Here is an 18,464-nt window from a genome sequence, read left to right as displayed (position 1 = left end):
AATTTTGTATTTCTTCTATCAGTATTCTATTTATAAGCTTTATTAGGTAGACGTTGAAATGGTATTGGTGAGTTTAATACATTTAAATTGGGGTAAATAATAATGCTTAATAGCGCTCTGTGGAGCGTTTTAAACCATTTATTTTAGCGGCGAATGAGTTTATTACATTAACAATTTGAACAGGGAGCCAGTTTTAATTTCGAGTGACCTTGCTTCTATAATAAAACACTCGTCGCTATAATGATTTAATATGTTCAAATCAAATCAAAATGTGCTTTATTTTAGAATACTTTTAGAAAGATTTTTTGATTCGCTATACATAAACTAAAAGTCTGGTATAGTACAGTATAGTATATAACCCTATAAATAAAAATAGTCATTATAAAATGAATGAGCTGAGATGGCCCAGTGGTTAGAACGCGTGCATCCTAACCGATAATTGCAGGTTCAAACCCAGGGAAGCACCACTATATATATGTGCTTAATTTGTGTTTATAATTCTTCTCGTGCTTGGTGGTGAAGTAAAACATCGTGAGGAAACTTGCATGTATCTAATTTCATCGAAATTCCACAATTGATGACCACGTACAATTAGTAAGCCCATTCGCTGGTCAACCTATTTAAAATATATATATATTCAAAAGTAAAAGTGTAAAGTAATTTACTATTAAATGTTTGTTGATTTTTACTTTTGAATATTAAAAATAAATTTAAAATAAAAAAATAATAGTTCTATAAAATCATGATTCAAAAGTTCTTGTTTAATCTGACTTAAATAAAGTATATTTTATATTTATTAATATTATCACCATTTAAAAGTGAAACTCCAACGCGTCAGAAACTCAGCAGTTTCTAAATAACAGTAACAGTTAGTCACAAGATACTCGTATATATAGATATACGAGTATATCCAGTAAACAAACTTAACCAATTGATTTCTATCACCCTCTACCCGGAAAGAATAAGATAGAGTAGTTGACTCAAAACGTCGTATCTATTTACTTCGAAAATAAACAAACTCACTGTACTTCACTTCAATCGAAACTTTGATTTCTCTACTTCTAAACTATTCTTTATGGAATTTTAGATTAATATAAGATAAGAAGTTACTAATATTTATTTTTGTTTTGATTCCAAGTTCTTGCTTAGAGCTTGTGTCACTTTTTATAGGTTAAAAAACTCGGCCAATTGCATGAAGGATATAGAGAGATAAGATATTTATAAAAGATAATAGCAAAAAATCGCGTCTATTGTATATTGTATATATCCCTCCTAAGTACTTATCCTGCTTTTTTAATGTTTGTTGTTATGGCGGTAGATGGACAACGGAAGGTAGAAACTTATTTAAAGGTGTGATTAATAGTTGATAAAAAAAAAAATAACAAAAAGTAAAACCGATTTCAAACAAAACACTATTTTAAAACAAATAAATATGCACTAAAAAGTAATAAAATAATTGCGTTTTAACATATTTTTTAGTCATTGTTATCAAAATATAGCAATAGTTATAACTACATTATATAATCGTGAATCGACTTTTAAGTAGTCTTATATTTTTCATTCCATTTAACTTAGGAGGACTCTAAAAATGTTGTAAGAACTATTTACTAACTCCTAGTAATTGAGGATTTACACCTTTCATCATCAGCTCTTCTAAGAATTAAGGCCTTAATATAATTGAAGTCGCTTAAAAATATAAATATTGTTTTGAAGTGTTATAGTTTATGTTTTGATTGAGAGTATATATTGTTTGGTTGCCGAAGCTGTTTTGAAATTGCTGTCACGCACGTGAAAATGTGGTGGATGATAAAGGACCAATATACATTTGTATACAATATTGTTCATTTCGCAATGAAGAAAATAATAAAAAAAAATCATTCATTTTCCATATTCAGGGATATTACATGCCGAGATGGCCCAGTAGAAGACGTGCCTCTTAAACGATGATTGCGGGTTCAAACCCAGGCAAGCACCACTAAATATTCATCTGCTTAAATTGTCTTTATAATTCATTTCGTGCTCGGCGGCGAAGGAAAACACCGTGAGGAAACCGGCATGTGTCTAATTTTATAGAAATCCTGCCACATGTATATTCCACCAACGCGCATTCCAATAGCGTGGTGGAATATGTTCCAAACCGGAGAAGGTTTCAAAGGGAGAGGAGGCCTTAACCCAGCAGTGGGAAATTTACAGGCTGTTGTTGTTATTTTGTTCAGGGATACATTAAACATTAAGCTCTCTCAGTTATCTAGTGACTGGCTTACAAGATAAACCTGGGTTCAATCCTTGCGTCAGGGCACTGAAATGTTATTACGAAAAATTCTCAACAGCAGCCGGAACTTTAAAAGTTTGTCGGTTAGTTTGTTAGTTTGGAAGTTTGAAGTTAGTTATATGGGAGTGTTTACTCCAGACTGGAAGTGTTAAGTGTAGTACCGTGTTCCGGGATGTCGATAAATTAAATCTATCAGAGGAATTAATATTTACTGCCGAGCCGAGATTAATCATTGGCTAGGCGGCGTGAATGTTGCTCATCCTGGCTAGCAGCACTGATTTTCTAGAATGAAGAATATTTGTAAAACTTTGCGTGTCGTATACATGTATGCATTTTACTTGGTGGTAGGGCGTTGTTTGCACAATGGTTCCACCCACTCATCAGATATTCTACCGCTAAACAACAGTATGCAGTATTGTTGTGTTCCGGTTTGAAGGGTGAGTGAGCCAGTGTAACTACAGGCACAAGGGACATAGCATCATAGTTTCGAAGGTTGGTGGCGCATTGACGATGTAAGGAATAGTTCATTTTTCTTACAGCGTCATTGTCTATGGGTGATGGTGGTGGATGATATAAATATATATGTATCCACCAACTCGTAGAACAGCTTAGTAGAGAAGGCCTTAGGCCAGCAGCGTTATACAGTTATATTTATGTTTTCTTAATGAATTCAATAGTATTTTATATTAACACTAGTTTGCGTTCTTGGCTTTGATTGCGTTTCAGGGGTTGGTTATTAAAGTAGCCTATGTCCTTTCTCGGAGTCCAAGCTTGTTTCACAGCAAATTTCACCGAATTCGGTTCATTGGTTTGGTCCTGAAAGAGCGGCAGACAAATAGAGTTACTTTCACATATATAATGTTAAATATAAATTAGATCATATGTATGGTACGTATACCAAGATTGTATTTCTATTTCATAAAATTAAAGTGCCTCGAACGTCGTTCACTCAGCTCGATTGTATTAGTGTAGAGTGTTCCAGCTTCCAGTCAGCCCGTGGTAAAGACAGGTGCAATTTTGTTGAAAAGTTTGCCAAAATAATAAAAAGGACATAATCGCGGCTGAAACGCAAGTAAACATAAAAAAATTATAACTTACTAAGGTAAAACTAAAAGCGTACAAGCCATAGTGACTTCTATTATGCACTATGACCATGATTTATATGTTTAAACTATAGATTAAATATAGCTATTTTGTGGATACTGTGATGTGTCATGTATATGTTTATATTTTAGGGGGCAAACGAGCAGGAGGCTCGCCTGATGGAAAGTGATTACCACCGCCCATGGACATCTGCAAGCAGTTAGCTTGCAGGGGCGTTGCCGGCCTTTAATATGTATGTATGTAATTTTTTTTATTGTTTATATATAAGTATGTATATTGTTTTGTAATTTCTAATTATGACCTTCATGGTTTTCTGATTGACCTAAAGGTTGACAGATATTGCTTACAGTAATTAAATCCACTATTTGTACAATTTATTTTGTAATGGACAATAAAGTGTTTATATGTATAAAAAAAAATAAAAAACAATATTTCATTTCATTATTATAATAATGATGAAGATTGTGAAGCAGTGTGCAAGACAAATTATAGTTCAAAAGTGTGTCCACCAACACATTCTCTGTTTTTTTTCTCATAATCTAACGGGAAACTGAACGGAACTTTTCGTTTTTTACTAAGAACGTGAGTATCATGAATTTTTTGACGGAAATCTCAAAAATGTTTACTTACTCAGAGATCGCAGAGCCTCGGGCCTTTTAAATGAGCTACTAGACTGCGCAGACAAATAATTTTAATAAACGTGTAATGCGAGCGCATAAATTAATTTTAATTTATTTTGAATCAATGATTTCCGAGAAATTAGAAATGACTGAAATTATAACATAATGCTATGAATTATAAATAACATATTACAAAATATGTCATATTATGTATGTGTATTTATTTATTTATATATATGTGTGTGTGATTATAATAATCCTGTACGTATACCGGCTGCTTCAATTTTGAATTTTTTTTTTTGTGTTAGTGGATGGGTTGCTTTATTTAGTTTAGACTCAGTACGTGGGTATTATATTAGAATAGGCAGCCATCTTGCCAATGTCGTCAAACAGAGACATTGACATTTTCTTTCAAAATATGAACCATTGCTTAAAACAGCCTGTAATATTACCACGGCTGGGCTAAAATCTCCTCTCCCAGTGAGGAGAGGAGGCTTTAGCCATACATATTCATTGGTGCTTTCCTGGGTTTAAACCCGCAATAATCGGTTAAGCATCAGCTAAGGGTCAAATTCGTTCCAGAAGATTAGTCGTGAAAGAGCAGCGGACATATTGATTTAGAATCGCATTTATAATATTATAATATATTACTCATTTATAACATATTAATATAGATGATAAACGGTGTATTCTACTTACCTAGAACTGGACTAAATCCAAAGCTCACAATGAGCTGAGCATGGAAGCATCAGAACAATTCATTTATCTCTATGTTATGGTTGATTTCATAATACTATTGTGGAAATGTTATGTAGAAGCGCAATTTGTTGGCATTTAATTCAAACAATGTCGTAGAATTGAATCAATAAAGCCATTCGAGGAAAATTTACCATTCACCACCAAACAAAATGCCATAAATAGGTAACTGAGATCACACAGTTTCAATTTTTTACTGCTTGTTGTCTGTTTTTTGACGGGTCATTCACTGGCAGATAGCTAATGTTTATTAATAAGGAGTAACTTAGGCTACTTTAATTTAAGAATTATATATAAAAAAATAATAAAGTCAAGCTGCAATGTACAAATACTGTCTAGAATGTCAGTATTCCACTGACAAAAAACATAAAATAGAAATAATAAGTATTCTAGCCTTCGAACTGAACCATAAATATTTTGTTAAATTCAAAGGCGCATAAAGGTGTAGGCAAATCTTGTAACAATTATATATATTTTCAACCGACTTCTTGTTTGTTACCTCATAACTTTTCACTGGGTGGACCGATTTTGATAATTTTTTTTTTGTTTGAAAGGTAGTGCTTCCCGTGGGGTCCCATTTTTTTTATTTTTTTTTCCGATGATGGTATCCATGTGAAAACGACATAAGTCTTAAATTTGCCTTATGTATATGCGCGACAAATAGGTGAATAACTGAAAATCACGTTAACCAATTTTGGTAATTCTTTTTTTATTATAAAATATATACTTCTAGGGTAATTTGGTGAAAGTTTGGTAAGGTTCTGAGCACAGGATCCATGACAAAGTAACGGAACGGAAGGGAACGGAACAATTCTGAGGAGCACGTTAGCGATACTCGGTCGAATCTTTTATTTATAGGTTATTTGGATATTTGAGTCACCTTCCGTAATGTGGTTATGTTTATGTAATAATCATAGTCGAATATTATAATCAACTAGCTACCCACCCCGGCTTCGCACGGGTGCAATACTGATACTAAATATACTACAGAATTTGTTTATATACGACATCACATCGCAAACTTCTAAAATTATCAGTGTTTCTTTACTATATTGTTCATGTATTATATACACAAACCTTCCCCTTGAATCACACTATCTTTTAAAAAAAACCGCATCAAAATCCGTTGCGTAGATTTAAAGATATAGGGACAGAGAAAGCGACTTTGTTTTATACTATGTAGTGATGGAACTCCTATACGGCTCGCAGTTAGGGTGCGATATGGGGCAGAATTTCTTACTATCTTTAATCAAATTTTGTGTATGTGATGTGATGTCATATGGTGTACGAAATATAGTTGGTCTTTTTCAAAGTTTTTTTGCTGAGTTCGATTACAGCTCTTTCGAGGGATCCTTGTAGTTTACGCCGCGTGACGTATTAAATCCGCATTTTCGAAAGTCTATTTTTGCTTTATTCGCAAGTTTCCTTTGAAATTGTCCTCGAAGTAGTTTCTGACTCATATAAACGGAACGCTTAATCTATCCATATTAAAAAAAATTAGTTAGTCAACATCAGTTTCACTTAAAATCAAAAAATAAATAAAATTTTAACAAAAAGAAAAACCGACTTCAAACAAAACACTATTTTAAAACAAATGAATATGCACGAAAAAGTAATAAAAATAATTGCGTATTCAACATATTTTTTAGAGTCTTCCTAAGTTAAATGAAATGAAAAATATTAGACTACTTAAAAGTCGATTAACGATTATATCATGTAGTTATAATTATTGTTATATTTGGAGTCGGTGTCAGCCAATAAAACCCTACAGTATATCTATCAAAAAAACAATACGAGAATACTTTAACAAATATGTTTTTTACAAATTACCTTTTACACAATAATATACTGGATCAATCAAGGGGCTCGTATCGCTTCTTTCTTTTGATTGTTGGGGCAAGGGCACCGTGGCTGACACCGGCTCCAAATATATCAATAACTATAACTACATGATATAATCGTTAATCGACTTTTAAGTAGTCTAATATTTTTCATTTCATTTAACTTAGGAAGACTCTAAAAAATATGTTGAATACGCAATTATTTTTATTACTTTTTCGTGCATATTCATTTGTTTTAAAATAGTGTTTTGTTTGAAGTCGGTTTTTCTTTTTGTTAAAATTTTATTTATTGATTTAGTTTTCAACCGACTTCCAAAAGGAGGAGGTTATCAATTCGTCTGTATTTTTTTTTTTTTTTTTTTTTTTTTTTTTTTTTTTTTTTTTTTTTTTTTTTTTATGTTTGTTACCTCATAACTTTTCACTGGGTGGACCGATTTTGATAATTTTTTTTTTGTTTGAAAGGTAGTGCTTCCCGTGGGGTCCCATTTTTTTTATTTTTTTTTCCGATGATGGTATCCATGTGAAAACGACATAAGTCTTAAATTTGCATTATGTATATGCGCGACAAATAGGTGAATAACTGAAAATCACGTTAACCAATTTTGATAATTCTTTTTTTATTATAAAATATATACTTCAAGGGTAATTTGGTGAAAGTTTGGTAAGGTTCTGAACACAGGATCCATGACAAAGTAACGGAACGGAAGGGAACGGAACAATTCTGTGGAGCACGTTAGCGATACTCGGTCGAATCTTTTATTTATAGGTTATTTGGATATTTGAGTCACCTTCCGTAATGTGGTTATGTTTATGTAATTATCATAGTCGAATATTATAATCAACTAGCTACGCACCCCGGCTTCGCACGGGTGCAATACTGATACTGAATATACTACAGAATTTGTTTATATACGACATCACATCGCAAACTTCTAAAATTATCAGTGTATCTTTACTATATTGTTCATGTATTATATACACAAACCTTCCCCTTGAATCACACTATCTTTTAAAAAAAACTGCATCAAAATCCGTTGCGTAGATTTAAAGATATAGGGACAGAGAAAGCGACTTTGTTTTATACTATGTAGTGATGGAACTCCTATACGGCTCGCAGTTAGGGTGCGATATGGGGCAGAATTTCTTACTATCTTTAATCAAATTTTGTGTATGTGATGTGATGTCATATGACGTACGAAATATAATTGGTCTTTTTCAAAGTTTTTTTGCTGAGTTCGATTACAGCTCTTTCGAGGGATCCTTGTAGTTTACGCCGCGTGACGTATTAAATCCGCATTTTCGAAAGTCTATTTTTGCTTTATTCGCAAGTTTCCTTTGAAATTGTCCTCGAAGTAGTTTCTGACTCATATAAACGGAACGCTAAATCAATCCATATTAAAAAAATTTGTTAGTCAACATCAGCTTCACTTAAAATCAAAAAATAAATAAAATTTTAACAAAAAGAAAAACCGACTTCAAACAAAACACTATTTTAAAACAAATGAATATGCACGAAAAAGTAATAAAAATAATTGCGTATTCAACATATTTTTTAGAGTCTTCCTAAGTTAAATGAAATGAAAAATATTAGACTACTTAAAAGTCGATTAACGATTATATCATGTAGTTATAATTATTGTTATATTTGGAGTCGGTGTCAGCCAATAAAACCCTACAGTATATCTATCAAAAAACAGTACGAGAATACTTTAACAAATATGTTTTTTACAAATTACCTTTTACTCAATAATATACTGAATCAATCAAGGGGCTCGTATCGCTTCTTTCTTTTGATTGTTGGGGCAAGGGCACCGTGGCTGACACCGGCTCCGAATATACCAATAACTATAACTACATGATATAATCGTTAATCCGCTTTTAAGTAGTCTAATATTTTTCATTTCATTTAACTTAGGAAGACTCTAAAAAATATGTTGAATACGCAATTATTTTTATTACTTTTTCGTGCATATTCATTTGTTTTAAAATAGTGTTTTGTTTGAAGTCGGTTTTTCTTTTTGTTAAAATTTTATTTATTGCTGTCTTTAATTACGTCGTCGGAGAAATAATAATTATTATTGTAATTTTATTTTGTAGTTACCATATTACATTATGTTGTACGGCTAAACTAGTTAGTATTGTTATGTCTTGCCTTAAAGGTCAATGTACTCACAGGCACAAGGGTTGAAATTTATTAGCTTGATGATTTAAGTATAGTACGACACAACTTAGATGTAGCATAGGCAAAATTCGTAAAACCGTTTACTGGCGATTTACACTACCAATAGAAATAGCTCCCTATCGCGCCTTTCGACGTTATTCGTCGCTATAGATTCTCGCGTCAGTTCAACCCGAGAAAGCAAGTGCACGTAAATCGACGTGTCAAATATATTTGGTCATATGATATTACAATTACGTTTGTGTAAAGATCATATTCACATAAAAAATAAATATTGCTAATTTGGGACGGCGTACTTAATTCGGATGTGAACGGTTTTACGAATTTTGCCGATGCTACATCTAAGTTGTGTCGTACTATATTTACTTACTATTAATTCGTAATTTCCTAAAAATAGTACAATTAAATTACAAGATTTTCAGAAAATTCAACTCTGAGTTGTTTTGGAGTCCTCTTTTGTTTTCAAATAAATATATATGCAAATTATATTAATGTATTTGGAATAATCATTACAGTAATCTTTTCTAAAGGATACATTTGAGATGCTATTGAAATATAAGTTCCATGAGCACTCTTGCAAAATACTGATACAAATTTATCTGTAATTGAATGTATATTGGAAAATAGTAAAAATTATAATTATGTATAAACAGTTAACTTTATAATATGGCATGTAAAAAAGGCTGAAAAAATAACTAAACAATTGCTACGACGTCTATAGATATATTTGTAAGAAACAGTAATAATATGACATCATCACAATATTAATTAAAAAAAAAGCAAAAACAGAAATAATTTATAGATATAATAAAATAAGAGTGTCTGTTTGTAATGTTAAAATAGACGGTTTTTACTAAATGTAAATGTATAAATGTATACGCGGTATAATAAATGGTAAGCTTTAAATGTGTCCTCGGCACGGTACGTATACCAAAATAACATTTTTTACAATTTTTATCTGTCTATCTGTTCCAGCTAATCTCTGGAAAACAGCTTGGCGGGACAGATAGCTGTATAATGAGGAATAATTTTTGCTACCAAGATAACTTTTTTGTTAAACTCAAACGCGCTCGAAGTCATAGGAACAGCTTTCAATAAAGCTAATAAGGTATAAAGCATAATTTTAATCGTCTAATTAATAAATTATTATTTTTAATTAACCATTAGTAATATAATAATATATAAATATAAGGTTTTAACGTAATTTGAGTGATTGCGATTATGAGTACATACGCGTAAGCTACACACATCTCGTCCAAGAGCTTCCGTATTACTTGGACAGTTTATAAGCTATATGGATCACACCCTTGCGTTTAAAATACGTCTGTCTCGCTCCCTCACTCGTATAAGCGCACCCTATTCAGTGCGTTTCGAACTCTCGAGCCAGAAGGACGTGTATTCGTCCTCCGTAAATATTTGCGCAATATTACGATGTATTAAAATTGTGAACATATATTTTTTAATTTGTGTAATTTCTGTGTTGTGTGGGTGATTTTTTTTCCTTGATAGACTAGATTTTATTATCATTTCTAAGTGAATTGTGTAAGTGTTTAGTAATATGTGATATTAAATTCGAGATATATAAGGTAACTTTTTATATTTTCTTGTTAATAATTAAGTTTTAAGAACTGAATTGTAGATTAATGTTTTAGTAGTATAATATCGGTACTAGTTTTTTTTAGTTTTGATAGTTAATTAAAATAGTTATCGGTTTGTACCAGAATAAAAGTTATTCATTAAAAATGATTGAAGTATCGAAACGCGATGAAATTCTTTATAATTTATTTTATTGAGAGTTTTAAATAGTAAGCATGTAAGGCGATAAGTGCATGAAAGGAATAAATATGTTAAATAATGCCCATAGTACTTAGACAATACTTATAGTATTGCATATAAAAAGTAAAATATTAATTGAATACAACTTACATTTATAGAAATTAGTGTAATTTGAAATAATCAATGTTATATTATAACTTATGTCCCTAGTTGTAAATAAATTGGAGAGGAAAAGACTATGATGTGATTATGTGACAATATGTTTTTTTAACTCTTAAACTTGTAAGTTAATTTTTATTTTACACATAATTTGAATTATTTTAGAAAAGTAAATCGGTTATAAAAATCAATATAGAAACCGTGCCAGGTTATAACTAATTGTTACGTATACTGTATAGAGAAGCGAGTGTGGTCTATTGATTTTCACATAATAATGATAATTTTCATCAGAAGTTTTCTATGATAGATAATATCTAAAATTTAATATATTATTAAAATGACATAAATTAATATTCTTTTTATATATAAACCATATTAATAAAACTTATGACCTCTCAAGTGTATATATTATTTTTATTTAAATTTACATATATATTTTTAGTATCGTGAATACTTGTGAATTTAAAAGGAACAATATACACCCAATTATTTTGTTGCTCTTTTATATTTATACAGCTTTGATAGAATATATATTGTTACTAGTAAAATTAAATTGTTTTTTTTTTTTAAATATATATGTAATATATATATTAGTTGAGTGTAAGAATAATATATCTTCGATTAAAAATCTATATAATTTATCATAGAAATAAATATTATGAGCATTGTCATATAAATAGATTTGTTTTTTTTTTAAGACTAGAGATCCTATTACTTGGAACCTATACTTAAAAATTTAAAGTTCTTTTATTTATTCCCTATTAAATTTTCAAAGCTAAATAATGAAATCTTTATTACGTAAAAAATATATTCATTATTTGGCTTGAATTGCATTGACTTAGAATTTTTATTTTTCACAATATATTCCCACGTTTGTTTTACTTTTCTTTTACTTTTCACCTATTGAACTAAATTATAGTCCTATTTTAAAGTCTTGAGAAGTTTAATTAATCTTGTTAATGGCTAAGGCTATATTATAGGTTTTTAATCTTTTTTATTTAAAATAAGCCAGCTAGTAAATGTTCCCTCTGAGGATAATCTTGCACTATAAAAAATATTTTATCCCCTATGAGATGAAGTGCTTAAATATATACAAATTTAAATTAAAAATATTCATTGACCGTGGTGATTGGTGGCAAGAATGCTAGCAGAATTTCCCCGCTGAAATGCAATTCCTCTCGACTAAAAACGAACCAGCCCTCCTGACACCAGTGGAGGCAATAAGGGGAGGTATTATATTTTTTTAAAGAATGTTAGCCCTTAAATTTATATGATCAATACGTCTTCATACTTGGAAACTAAGATGTTAAAGGTCAAGTTGTTACACTAGCTTATTCATTTTTGAATTTGGAACACAACGATACTAAGTACTGCTTTCGCGGTAGAAAGTAACACCCAAGGTACTAAGAGCCCCTTGTAGAGAGCAATGCCAAGTAAAATAATAAATAAAAGCAAAATCGTTACATACATTCGAACGATTCGTATATATAATGATATCTTCCATTCGAAATCTTATACAATTTTAAATAAGCCATCACGAGAGACATCGTTACCGGAACACAATTTTATCTGCGCCCTCAGGGAAATTTGGTAACATCGATGTTTCAAAGTTACATCCCAGTACATTCGACTCAAAGATAACATATTGTTAATATAAAATACTAGATGATTTTTATAAAATCGTTTTCTTTTACTGATAATGTATTTATATATACTTTCATATATAGAAATGTATAATCTATTGAATGTAACTGCCTTTAGCTATTTTATCTTTTAGTAGTAGAGTAGAGGATTTCATACATGCTATTCCTATTAGGGTTTGAGAACACAAAATATCGCAGAAGCGCTTTGTGCGACTCCGTTTAGGTAGGTACCACTAGTGAGTCTGATGAGTGCATCAGATATTGTACCGCCAAATAACAATACTTAGTACTGCGCTCTGGTTTGAAGGGTGAGTGAAATAGTATAATTGCAGGCACAAGAGACATAATATATTGTCTACCATGTCATATATTATGATTAATATTTCATATAGAGCCAGTGTCTATGAGCGATGGTGACCACTTACTAATAAGTGTTCCATGTACCATCCATTACATAAAGAAGTAAAAGATTTTTATCTGAAACATGCCGTGTTCCTTTCGAGTAATTTAATAATAAACTCAAGATTGAACCTTCGTCGATTTAATTATTCTATCCAATAGACCATCGCGGCTCTGAAAATCTTTCTCTGAAAATAGTAATCATATAAATAAAACCTTGACATATACACATCAACACCGTCTACGGATATTTTGTATAAAGTTCTTAAAAACAAAAAATCCTAGCCAGTTTTAAAATCTTTCGATGAAAGAATATTATGTAAACCTTTTTGGACGATCCTAACTTTGAATTTGAAAAAAAAAGAACAAAATATTTACGCAAAATAATGGTAGCGAATGCCGAAAGTTTCGTTTACCTACAGTAATATTGAGATTTAAGTTTTACAACAAGTTATCGAGAAAAATTAATTGTTAGTTTTACCATTATATTACGTTTTTTCTTTATTTAAGTATAAAATTGTTTACGCAAAATAATAAGGTTTATTTTTTATTCTGGAGTTATAAGCCAAATAAATGGGCTTTACAAAAATATAAACATGTTGAATGTTTAATGAATATCTTTATACATTTTGAAATAATTAAGTTAATTCAATATATCCCTAGACAGTGTTGATGTATGTATTTTAGAAGATATTTTGTCTGCAAAGGTGGAAGATTTACGACGAATATTATACGTCTGCCAGTGCCATTCTACGTAAAGCAAATCGAATTTCATTACCTACTTCTAAGAATAAGAATTTAAAGACAGTTTAGTTTAATAAATGTTTTGGTTTTCTAAAGATTTTTGATTTTATACGAGTAAAATTGTATTACAAGTGCATGGCGTTCGTCGCTCTTACTAAACGTGGCCACATTATTTCAGGCTCTCGGTATACCGAGTATGTTCACGTATTCATATGTCTAATTAATTAACACGTTAACACTTTCTGACACAGTAAACGCGTATAGACGTAATAATAATTATTTAGCTGTTGTGTTTTGTTTTAAAAATAATTTTATTATTATTGTAGAAGGATTAATTACGAAAGTTATAAGCGATTGGCTCTATGCAGTGTTATTAAGAGTTTGTCCTGAGAATCTTAATATTATAAATGTGAAAGTTTGTTTGCCTGTCGCTCTTTCACGACCAAACAGTTGAACTGAAATTGAAGAAATTTGCTATTAAGCAAACTCTAAGGAAGAACATGGGCTACTGTTTTGCCTAACACGTATCAACCAACACCCTAAAACGAGCGAAGCCGCGGCCTATTACTAGTGTCGTTATATACAATATATTTTGCCATTAACGCATATAATGAGAGAGTCGAGCTGGCCCAGTGGTTAGAACGCGTGCATTTTAACCGATCATTGCGGGTTTAAACCCAGGCAAGCAACGCTGATTCATGTGCTTAATTTGTCTTTATAATTCATCTCGTGCTCAGCGGTGAAGTAAAACACCACAAAGCGTGAGGAAACATGCATGTGACAAATTTCATAGAAATTCTGCCACATGTGTATTCCACCAACCCGCATTGGAACAGCGTGGTGAAATATGTTCCAAACCTTCTCCTCAAAGGGAGAGGAGGCCTTTAGCCCAGCAGTGGGAATTTACAGGCTGTTTTTGTTGTTGTTGTTGCATATAATGAGCGCTAAGCGGCAATATTTTGTATTAAACTGTCTCAGTTTTGTATTTAACTTACCATAAAGAAGACATCTTGGTTAATTTCGTTAGGCAATTGGCAGTGTGACTAAAAAATATTTAATGTTTCTCACCGTGCCAAAGTGTTTGTCAACCATGGAATTTTATATTTACACGTTTGCCAACCAATTCCAAATTTAAAAAAGCAGGCTCAGTTTCGCTACGCTAAGCTCAGCTGTTATTGCGTGATCGTTACGAGGTTACATGTTGGATAAGCCAAATCTAATCGAAGTATTTTACTTGGAAATAAGCGAAATATACGTTTAGGTTTGAAGGTTGATTATACATACACCAAATTATTTTGCCGTTAAGCAAATACTAGCTACAGCGTTATATAAAATTAACAAGTACTATATTGACCTATGTTGTGTCAAACGGATTTACTTTTTAAAAGACGATTGAACCTAAATTGTAATAAAAAAGTAACAAGTACTATTTGTACCAATGTTGGGTCAAATATTTTCTCATTTAAAAGGACGATTGGACCTTAATCCACAATGTATGGTACACATATATAGGTATGTCCGATTATCATCGAGGTTTTGTCATTTTACATAAGAAAAATCACAAATTTATTTTAGTAATGAGATTTTTCTATGATTTTGCTTTTGTACAATGTTTTTTTTTATCATCCTTTTGTTTTTTAATGATATAAACTTTACTTAATAATTTAAAATTCGAATAGTTTTTTTTTGTAATGTATTTATTCTGTAGTGTCATGTCAATAATTTAAATTTAAAGCGTGTGTAAATGGGACACAAATACCTTTAGGTGTAGGTGATATGTGTACAAGTTTAGTTGATTTATTAGTGAGACATGGTACGTCTCTTTTAATGGTAGATATATTAATTTCTGAATTGACAATGAAATAGATAAACATTATGAGCATGATATGTTCTCTTTAAGCACATGTTTTTTTTGACGACCTCCATGGTCGAGTGGTTTGTACACCGGTTTTCATGGGTACGCCACTCTGAGGTCCCGGGTTCGATTCCCGGCCGAGTCGATGTAGATTACCATTAGTTTTCTATGTTGTCTTGGGTCTGGGTGTGTGTGGTACCGTCGTTACTTCCGATTTCCATAACACAAGTGCTTCAGCTACTTACATTGGAATCAGAGTAATGTATGTGATGTTGTCTCATATTTATATTATTATTATTATTTTAAATATGTATATTCAGTCATAATCGATAGTTTACAGGTGAATGTGGATAATTTTTTATCTTGTTATTATCCTTTATTGTATTATGTATAAGAAAGAGCTGAGATGAACTAGTCTTAACCGAAGATTGCGGGTTCAAACCCAGGCAAGCACCACTATATATATATATATATATATATATATATATATATATATATATATATATATATATATATATATATATATATATATATGTGCTTAATTTGTGTTTATAATTATTTTCGAGCTCGGCGGTGAAGGAAAACATCGTGAGGAAACCTGCATGTGTCTAATTTCATCGAAATTCTACCACATGTGCATTCCACTAACCCACATTGGAACAGCGTGGTGAAATTGTTCCAAACCCTCTCCTTAATGGAAGCGGGGGCCTTATCCCAGCAGTTACTTGACTTTACTTTTGTATTACGTATTAAGCATATTTAATGTTAACATAAAAACATTGATACATAAAGGCATACTACTCAATACAACATTTTAATAATGATCAAAAGTGTGTGTGTTCTAAGTAAAATATACATACATTTTATTGAACTTTATTGACATACTCTGGAATTAAAATGGTGGAAAAGATTAACTATTAAGTTCTACCAGTTATTCTTCTTCCACTTTCCAGACCGGTGGAATCTACATTTAAATAAACACTGTATGACGATTCAAAAGTGCTTTTATGAAATTGAAAAACGTATATTTTGATTTTTCATTTTATATCAATTATATAAATATTATATTACATTCAAAGTATAATATATATATATATATATATATATTCGATTTATCATGTAAACATAAGAAAAACAATTTGGAACAACTTGAAGAGATATCTGTAATCTCCAGCATTCAAATGAATTTGACATTGACCCAATTTGTATAATTCATTCTGACGTATTTACGGGTTCGAAATTTCGTAAGATGAACATTTTCTTTATATTTTGCTTTCACGACTTGCCCTATTTAAGAAGGATTTATTAAATTATATTTATATATTTAAAAAGCGAAACGACTTAGTTAGAACACGTTAATTGCTATACGATTATTATGGACTCGTATCAGTCAATGGCTATGGCAGACTTTTGTCCTCCTTGACATTTTTTATGACTTTTAAGCATGTCTTCAATTGTTTTTTTTTTTTTAATACGTTCTGGGTAGACGTACGATTCCGCAACACTTGATGGTAAGTGGAAGTGGAGTCCAAACGCGAAGAGGATCAGTACAGTCAGTAAGAATGTGCTGCACTAGTTAACCTCGCCATACCGGCACGGAAGATGCCTCTTCACGTTACATTTGAAGGCAACCAGGCTATAAGAGGATATCACAATCAAACATTCTCAATTAAATACAATTACCATATTGCTTTATTACCTGCCTATTTAATTACCAGATACCGGATATTCTAGCGTCAAACAGCACAATACTTAGTATTAGAGCGACGAGCATATGGGCCACCTGATGGTTAGTGGTCACCATCACCCATAGACAATGAAGCTGTAAGAAATATTAACTATTCCTTTCATCGTCACTGTGCCACCAACCTTGGGAACTAAGATGTTATGTCCCTTGTAGCTGTAGTTACTGGCTCACTCACCCTTCAAACCGTAACACAACAATACTGAGTACTGTTATTTGGCGGTAGAATAACCGATGAGTGGGTGGTACCTACCCAGACGGGCTTGCACAAAGCCCTACCACCAAGTAAAGATAGTAGTATTGTTTGAAGGATGTGCAATCCATTGTAACTACAGATACATAACATAACATACAAAGGCTATGTACGGAATATTTTTTAGAGAATTTGTGTCTATGGACGTTGGTGATAATCATTAGATGACTCATTAGCCCATTTGCAAAAAACGTACTAATAAAACTTTAAAAAAGGAACAGGTGTTCTAAATTTGAACTTGCATTGGGCTTAGATTCATCAGTTGAACAATGTAAGATAAGCTTTCCTAGGTTCATTGTAAACTTGCTCTTCGAGATAACAAAGGAAACCAATAGAATGTTACGATAGTGTAGATCCGTAATGAGTATAATCTCAGTGATTAACGAAGACATCTGTTGATGTTCCCATTGCAATGTACTTATGTCACCGTAAAAGTATAAAAACAGTTAAATCTTAATTTGTCTCGTTAGATAGTAGACTGTCGAAATGTTTTGAACCGTAACATATAGCTATCAATTTAACGCATTATTTTTAGCAGGTATTATAAATGAAATAATTGCAGTTGTATATAATATCACATAGTATAAAACAAAGCCGCTATCTCTATCCCTATGACCTTTTGTATGCTTAAATGTTTAAAACTACGCAATGGATTGTCTTAACAGATAGAGTGTTTCGAAAGGAAGGTTTTTGTATATAATACATGGACAATATAGTAAAGTGATACTGATAATTTTAGAAGTTTGTAATGTGATGTCGTAAATAAATAAATTCTATAGTATATATATATATATCTACTATAGAATATATATGTATATATATATCTAGAATCAGTATTGCACTCGTGCGAAGACGGGGTGGGTCGCTAGTTATTAATAAAAAAATTTGAAACCTAACCGAATGGTTTTAAAATCGGAGTTTGAAATTCTACTATAAGGAGTGACATCCCTACCATAATCAGTCCACCTGTTCAAAACTATAAAACGCGTACGATTCTATGACTAGGATTACTTTCATTCTCGCGCTCGTGTTAGGCTGTCGTCTCGTTGTGGCACGTGAGCTAATTAAGTGTATCACATTTTATTAGTGTAAATAAGATTATTGCGTTATTTTCTATTT

At 31.4% G+C, this 18,464-nt stretch overlaps 1 protein-coding gene across 1 annotated transcript in view; it reads left to right on the top strand.

The window, feature by feature from the left end:
* Positions 1 to 10,150: 10,150 nt before the first annotated feature.
* Positions 10,151 to 18,464, top strand: part of LOC124539459 — a 92,120-nt gene continuing 83,806 nt past the window's right edge. The window contains exon 1 of the mRNA XM_047116855.1: positions 10,151 to 10,358. The gene's annotated coding sequence lies outside the window, so the exon portion shown is untranslated. The remainder of the gene's footprint in view (positions 10,359 to 18,464) is intronic.

Source organism: Vanessa cardui, chromosome 22 (genome assembly GCF_905220365.1).
Source record: "Vanessa cardui chromosome 22, ilVanCard2.1, whole genome shotgun sequence".
NCBI lineage: Eukaryota > Metazoa > Arthropoda > Insecta > Lepidoptera > Nymphalidae > Vanessa > Vanessa cardui.
Note: the sequence above shows the minus strand (reverse complement) of the source record. Positions and strands in the feature narration are given on the sequence as shown.